Genomic DNA, 8,272 nt, shown 5'->3' with positions numbered 1-8,272 from the left:
GACTTGATCAAATACTTTGAGGAAACTTCGGTTAAACATATTTATCGGGAAGGTAACGCTATAGCTGACAAGTTAGCAAATCTAGGGGCAGATGGTAATTCGTCTGTCTTTAGGAAGGATACTCCATCGGATTAAAACTTTGGCGCTGGCCATGTCAACATCTCACTTCACTCCTCTCCAAGTCCTCTCCTTGGCCCTCTTGTATATATTCTAGGATTTGCGGCCTTGGTTTCCTTAGTTCAGCATTTTGGTAGTCTAAGTTTCAGATAATATATATAGATATATATACAGATATATATATATATATGATCACATATATATATATATATATGTATATATTTGTAGATTACCCCATATGGATTCGTTATATGGTGTACTCATTTAAATACAAATATATACATAAATATATATTCATATATATAGATATATGCATATATATACAATCTTATTAAAAGACACACATATATATATATATATACTCATATATATATATATATGTGTGTGTGTGTATGTATGTGGGTGTAAATAGATACTCATACACTTACACACTCACATATATACATATATATAAATACAGATATTATATATATATGAGTTTGTGTATACATGTACAAAAACTAACTCATAGATAACCTTATTCAAACCTTCATATATGCTTGTACCATTCTATCCCCACCCGAAAAGGGGTGTTTCGGGAGTGGTGCAAGGTGTTCGGATGTTGTCGGTTATTCATGTTCTGGCACATGCTGGTCTCCCCTCCAATGCATGTTATCTGTGTTTCGAATGCCCTGGGCAGCGTGGGTATAGTCTTCAATGATAGATTTGATGTCTTTTATGACATATTTGAGTCTGCCGTGCTATGTGTATTCAAGCTAAGGTTTTCTGGTTTTTTGTTGTCTGATATTCTTGATTCATTGCATCGATTGATAGTCCTGTGTTATTTTGGGGACAGTTAGAACTGGTTTCTGTAGCATTTATAGTGGTAAAGCAGTGGTATTGGACTTTTCTTGGTTTTAGTTTACAGTGGTGTTGCATATATGAATATATATACAAGCTAACAAATATACATATATATATATATTCATATATATATATATATATGTGTATGTGTGTGGGTGTAAGTAGATATTCATACAATTACAATTGGGGATAGGAATATGCAGGTCTCCCCTCCAATGCATGTTATCTGAGTTTAGAATGCCCTGGGCAGCGTGGGTATAGTCTTCAATGGCAGATTGGATGTCTTTTATGACAAATTTGAGTCTGCCGTGCTTTGTGTATTCCAGCTAAGGTTTTCTGGTTTTTTGTTGTCAGATATTCTTGATTCATTGCATCGATTGATAGCCCTGTGGTATATTGGGGACAGTTAGAACTGGTTTCTGTAGCATTTATAGAGGTAAAGCAGTGGTATTGGACTTTTCTTGATTTTAGTTTACAGTGGTGTTGCATATATATGAATATACATACAACCTAACAAATATACATATATATATATATATATATTCATATATATATATATATATATATATATATATATATATATATGTATATGTGTGTGGGTGTAAGCAGATATTCATACAATTACAATTGGGGATAGGAATATGCAGGTCTCCCCTCCAATGCATGTTATCTGTGTATAGAAAGCCCTGGGCAGCGTGGGTATAGTCTTCAATGGCAGATTTGATGTCTTTTATGACAAATTTGAGTCTGCCGTGCTATGTGTATTCAAGCTAAGGATTTCTGGTTTTTTGTTGTCTGATATTCTTGATTCATTGCGTTGATTGATAGCCTTGAGTTATATTGGAGACTGTTAGAAATGGTTTCTGTTGCATTTATAGTGGTTATGCAGTGGTATTGGACTTTCCTTGGTTTTAGATAACAGTGGTGTTGCATATATATGAATATATATACAATCTAACAAATATACATATATATATATTCATATATATATATGTGTGTGTGTATGTGTGTGGGTGTAAGTAGATATTCATAAAATTACATACACACATATATACATATATATAAATACAGAGACTATATATATATGAGTATGTGTATATATGTTCAAAAATTAACTCATAGATATCCTTATTCAAACCTTCACATATGCTTGTATCATCCTCTCATCTCCTGACCCTGTTTGTGGGTAAAGGGGTGTTTCAGGAGTGTTGCAAGGAGATTGGTTGATGCCGGTTATTCATGTTTTGGCACATGCAGGTTTCCACTCCATTGCATGATATCTGTGTTTAGTATGCCCTGGGCAGCACGGGTGTAGTCTTCAATATGGCAGATATGATGTCTTCTTATGACAATTTGTGTCTGCCAGGCTATGTGTATTCATGCTAAGGTTTCTGGCTTTGTTTTCTGATAATCTTGATTCATTGCATCGGATGTGATTGACTTTAGCCCTGTTTTATATAGGGGACAGATTTCACTGGTTTCTGTTGCAGTTATAGTGGTATAAGCTGTGGTATTGGACTTTTCTCTATCGAGTGGGGTTCATTCGGGTTATTACTATCTTTTGCGAAATAATGGAATGTTTTTTTAGTGGTTTTGTGGAGGGAAGTTGAGATCAGCCCAGACTTAATCATTGTTTCAGATCTGTAGTAGGTCCTATTGAATTAGCCTCTGTACAGGTCCTTTGCTCTTTTGTTGTTTTACTCCTATATCCAGACATATATTTTACTGTGGATATTTGTTTATATTCATGACCCTGGCAGACTCTATGATATTCTCGCATATTGACATTTTAATGTGCATACATAGACATATGAATTCATTTATGCTATGGAGTATCAGATGCTTGCTGAGTTAAAAGTGATTAAGGAATTGTTAGAAATTGATCCTTCCCATTAGTGTAGGCAGAATTGTAGCCTGGATAATCTCTTAAATTGAAGCCTAAAAGGTTAAAATTGGTTTCAAGCTAAGGGATATCCAGGCTACAATCCTCTTACATAAAACAGGAAAGATGTTATTATTCATTGAATGATTTTTTTACAAATTATCATGTTTACTATGCTACTAACAGTTTGGCAATGTAAGTTGCATTAAGGTTTTTGCAGATGAGGGATACAGGTCTTAAAGTTAAAGCTCGGAGTATTAATGGATTCTCCATTTTTGTGAAGATGGGTCCATCCAGAAATTGGTGCAAGCTTTTATGTACAAAAAGAAACTAAAATGTCTTATTAAGACAGTCATCTCCCTCAGATGAGGAATTGTAAAATTTTTTCAGTTGTTTGTTATCTGATCCTTTAAGGGATCTGGGCTAGACCGGAGGTTTTCTTATCTCCATTCTTTCCTACCGGTGCCCACACTGAATGGAGATGTAAAAAATTTACAAAAGAAATAAAATTTGGCTTCGGCCTTTTATTGATAAAAAAAAAAAAAAATAACACATTATAGAAGACTTTCTTATTGTAAGAATTTTAAAAAACATTTTATTAACTGTAGTTAGATTTTCAATGTAATAAGAAACTTCAAGAAAAATAATTTTTTTTTTTAATTATATGAAAGATTTTATTGTTAATTTAATTAAAAAAATTTCATTTTTTTTTTGATTTTTTATTAAAAACTTCTAAATAAACTTTTGCTATTTTAATTATAAAAACTTTCAAATTCTTTTTAAGAAACTTTCGTGTTCTAAATTTTTAAAAATAACTTTTACATCTTTAGAAAATTTTAATAATTAAATAAAGAAGAAAATTAAATACATTAAAAACTTCCAAATACAACTACAAACTACAAACAACATACCAAAGATTATGGGTGTCTTCTAACGAATATAATCTAAAAAAATGTATCTACTCATTTTCCATGAATTCAATCTCCTTTGATGTTTTAACTTGCAACTAATAAAAATGTTGAAAATATATAAGCCATGCTCATTTAGAGAACATTATTCACCATTCATGTTAATAAGAAAACTAAATGGCCACATATAGATCCCCTTTTATTTATGACCTTTCCATGTATTATTTGTAGCGTTGTGAATGAAATGAGGAGATAGAGTGTTATTAATTTTTAACAAAAATGAAGTGTCTATATGTATTTTTATGTCGAGAGGCATCTACAATGATATCAAAATGTTCATAAACAAAAAATCAATTTTGAAACAATTTGACATGCAAATGACGGGTAAATGCATGAAATATGCCATCTTTTGATTTTTGTGGAGGTGTTATTTTTATTACTCCAAATAAAATAGAACCCTAGCCACTTGTCTCCAACTATATGAAACCGTTACATTCAAATGATAGTGGAAGAGTGTCATAATATTTAAAAGGGAACAATCAATAAAATCAAGTACCGTTGAGAGGTTAGTGGAGGAGTGAGCTTGGCATTGTGAGTATCTGACGATTCTAAATTCCAGGTTCATGTTGGTACATTCTTAAGCAACTCTATTATTATCCATATTTTTGAAACTCTTGTATACTACTAATATTGTTGCAATCGTCAGATTCCCTTCTATTATAAGATATCTCTCGACATAATTTACCTGTATTTTTTAAACATAGATATACTAGTTTAGATAAAATTAAACAATATTTTAAACATAAAATAAAATAATGTTTAATAATACAAATCATTTTTTTAAAGTAAAATAAAATAATTCTTTAAGAATTTATAAATAATTCTAAATTAAATAAAATACAATCTTTTTAATAAATATAATAACTTAGTTTTGATATTAGATGGATGTATTTAAGATTTTAAAAAAATGTATTTTAATTACGACGAGGCCTATTACACTCACATAAGGATATAAAAACATCTATTAATAAAAAGTAAAAAAATAATAATTTGATGTACTTGTGAGTGTCAATGAAATTAATTTAAATAACTAAAATGAAATTAATTTAAGAAACTTAATATTATTTTGACATTGAACACTCACAAAAAAAACTCCATGAGATTTAAATTGATGATCGTTTGCTTTTTATGCCCAGAGGCATCTACAATGACATCAAAATGTCCGTAAACAAAAATCCATTTTTGAAACAATTTGACATGCAAATGACAGGTAAATGCATGAAATATGCCATGTTTCAGTTTTTGTGGAGGTGTTATTTTATTACTCCAAATAAAATAGAACCCTCGCCATTTGTCTCCAGCTAGATTCACAACTTTTTGCATGTAGGAGTTTAATGGATTTGTATTCATGGTGTTTAGTATTTTAGAAGAACATTTATTTTACAATGATTCTCTTCTATTATAAGATATCTCTCGGCATATTTTACATATAGATTTTTAATATAAGTATACTAGTTGTTTCTACGCCTTAATGTCATTTTGTTATTAAGTTAATTAGCAAGTAAGAATGAATCACCAATTCCTAACTAATTAACAAACAAACAAACATAATCAATGAAAATCAATACAAAATAAGGAATGAATTCAAATAAGAAACTCCCTCATTCTGCATCTTTGCTTCCATTCTGCTTCTCCAATTTGAGTGGTTGGTGGCTCTCAGGTATTGCACCAATTTCCTGCATACAAATACTTTGAAGACTATGATTCTGAAAAAGCTAGATACTAGAGGGTTGAAAGCTAGATCGAATTGATGAAAACGAGGCTTAATTTATAGATTTTCAACACAAAGGGGGTGAGAAATAGAACTCAAGTGTTGATTGAGAGACAACTAATTTAGATTGATCAGTTAATAGAGTTGATTGATTTGTTAACTAAGATTGATTGACTTGTTAACTCATTTTATTGAGTAGTCAACTAGATTGATTGGAGAGTGAACTAAATAGATAGATTAGTAAACTCATTTGATTGATTAGTGAACTGAATAGACTAGGGAGATGACTGAATTGATGGATTAGTCAGAAAAAGGTGATTGAGAGTTAAAAATGACGATTGATGAGTTAACTGATTAGTCAACCGATTTGATCATTTAGATTTGATTTAGCATATGCTGTAGGAATTTGAAATTGAATTTGATTTTGATTTTCAATTTTGATTTGAATTTGGTCATTCAAATGCTGGAATGCACATGAAATTAACTGAAATTCAGATTTGGTGAAATGTGAATTTGAAAATATGAAATTAGATGAAATGATATGAAATTCGAATTTGGGGAAATATGAAATGAAATTAGATGGAATTATAATTTGGGGAATTGGAGGAATTTAATTAATTAATTAAAATAATTTAAATGAAATTATTTAAACTTAGGAGATTGAATTAATTAAATAATAGAGATTATTTAACTAAGGAATAAATCATAATTAATTAAATAAGTGTTATTTCATTAATAATTGAGATAGGGTTAACTGATTAAAATGATTTGAGAATAGAAATAGAATAATTAGAAGTGTTGAAGGGCGATTATTAGAAGAAATAGTTAGTTTAATCAAATAATTAAAGAAATACTTAATTAAATAGACTCGAATAATAAGTATAGAATTAACGAGACATTTTTAGGTGTCTACAAAAGTTATATTACAATGGAAACGAGAAATAAAACCATGGATGATTTCAGAATGCAAAATGCAAATGTTTCGTTTTATCTTGTAATGATGACAAGTTTCCTTCTTGTGATTAGTTAAGATTCTTTTCTATGTAAATTCTAAATTTATGAAAAACGATCAATTTTTCAGTGTTGGTGCCTTTATCCTCTACGTCTTGTCTTTAAATACATTTCATTCAATGTGCCCTTTCACCTCACAATGAGGGTGCCATTATGATGGTTGTTGCCTTATTGGTCAGAAATCTCGCCATAGGTTCATCCCAATTATAGACACAAGCGACTTATGAGCTTCGTGCTTCACAATTGTACAATTGAGGCTAACATTATCCTTTTCTTGGTCTCTCTTTATCTTCTTATTTGGATTCTAGGGTGCTTTTTGAAACCTTGCTAAGCTCAATAAATTGTATTTCTTTTATTGGTTTTTTGGAAAGTCCTCAATGTAGTGTAAAATTGTATTTTCTTTTCAATTCCGTTGTGTTGAAAAATTCCTCTTCAAGATAGATCAAGTAAATTTGCGTTGCTTGTGTGCAGAACATGATTGTTAAATTCATTTTAGTAACTACATTTAATACTAATACTTTATGAAACACATTTTCGTTCCATCTATTTTCTTGAAGCGGATAGGGAAAATTATGATAATATTCTATTATGCGAGTTACAGTTATTTTATGTTATTTGTCTTGCAATAGAAATGGTTAAACAAGTCTTAGACTCCACTTCTTCCTAGAGTTGCATTGTCTCACGATTGGTAGTGCATGCAATGGATTTTCCTACAAAAAAACTAAGATGAAAAGGGAAGGACTTGTTGTGAGAGAGGGTATAATTTGGTACATTGGGATCTATCTAAGTCTTTATTATCTAGCTACGGTTTCCTTAATTAGATTCTTGGAATCTCTCTAATGAGTAGTCACCTTTCGATTTTAATCATCTGTATATTTTATTCATTTTTTTTCAACTGAACAATATTTGCCTTTTCTATGGTTCTACATCTTAATGACACAAAACTATGAACAAAGATTATGTACAATCTACAGAGTTTGTGCAAAAGAATGTAATAAGTTTATCATATGAAGATGGTTTGATCTCTACTATTCACATATGTGAAGATAGGTTCGATAAAAATTGCATTTACAACAACAAAAGTTGCTCATATCTATTCAATACTAAATAGTTATGGAAAATGCGTTTCTTTTAGATTTAAGAATACATAAATTGTGCCTCTTTTCATGGAAAGATGAATATATTTAATTATATCGAGAAATTCAATTTGTATTCTTGGCTTTAGACATATGACCTGCAAAGATCTAGATTTTGAAGAGTCTTGAGACACTTTTTTAATGTCTTCATTGATCAACTATAGCATCATAGGCTTTTTACATTTTTTATTTTTTTAATTTAATTATTAGAAACTTCTAAAGATGTACAAGCTTTTTAAAAAAGTTTAGGGAAAGTTTACATATTTTTTTTTGTAGTTTTTTATAATTAAAATAGTAAAAATGTATTTAGAAGTTTTAAATTTATTTAACTTGCTTCTTTATTTAATTATTAATTTTTTTTAAAACTGTAAAAGTTCTTTTAAAAATTTTAGAACACAAAAGTTTTTAACATATTTTTTTGAAAGTTTTTAATAATTAAAATAAGAAAATGTTAGCTACGATCTATTATCGATAAAAAATAAATAAAAAATAACAAAAATGTATTTGAAAGTTTTTTAATAAAAAATTAAAAAATAAAAAAATATTTTTGAATTTTTTTTAATTATTTTAAAAAAAGTTATCATTAATAGACAAAAATTCACAC

Source organism: Cryptomeria japonica, chromosome 8 (assembly GCF_030272615.1).
Source record: "Cryptomeria japonica chromosome 8, Sugi_1.0, whole genome shotgun sequence".
Taxonomy (NCBI): domain Eukaryota; kingdom Viridiplantae; phylum Streptophyta; class Pinopsida; order Cupressales; family Cupressaceae; genus Cryptomeria; species Cryptomeria japonica.
The sequence above is the reverse complement of the archived record's forward strand: the minus strand, read 5'-3'. Positions refer to the sequence as shown.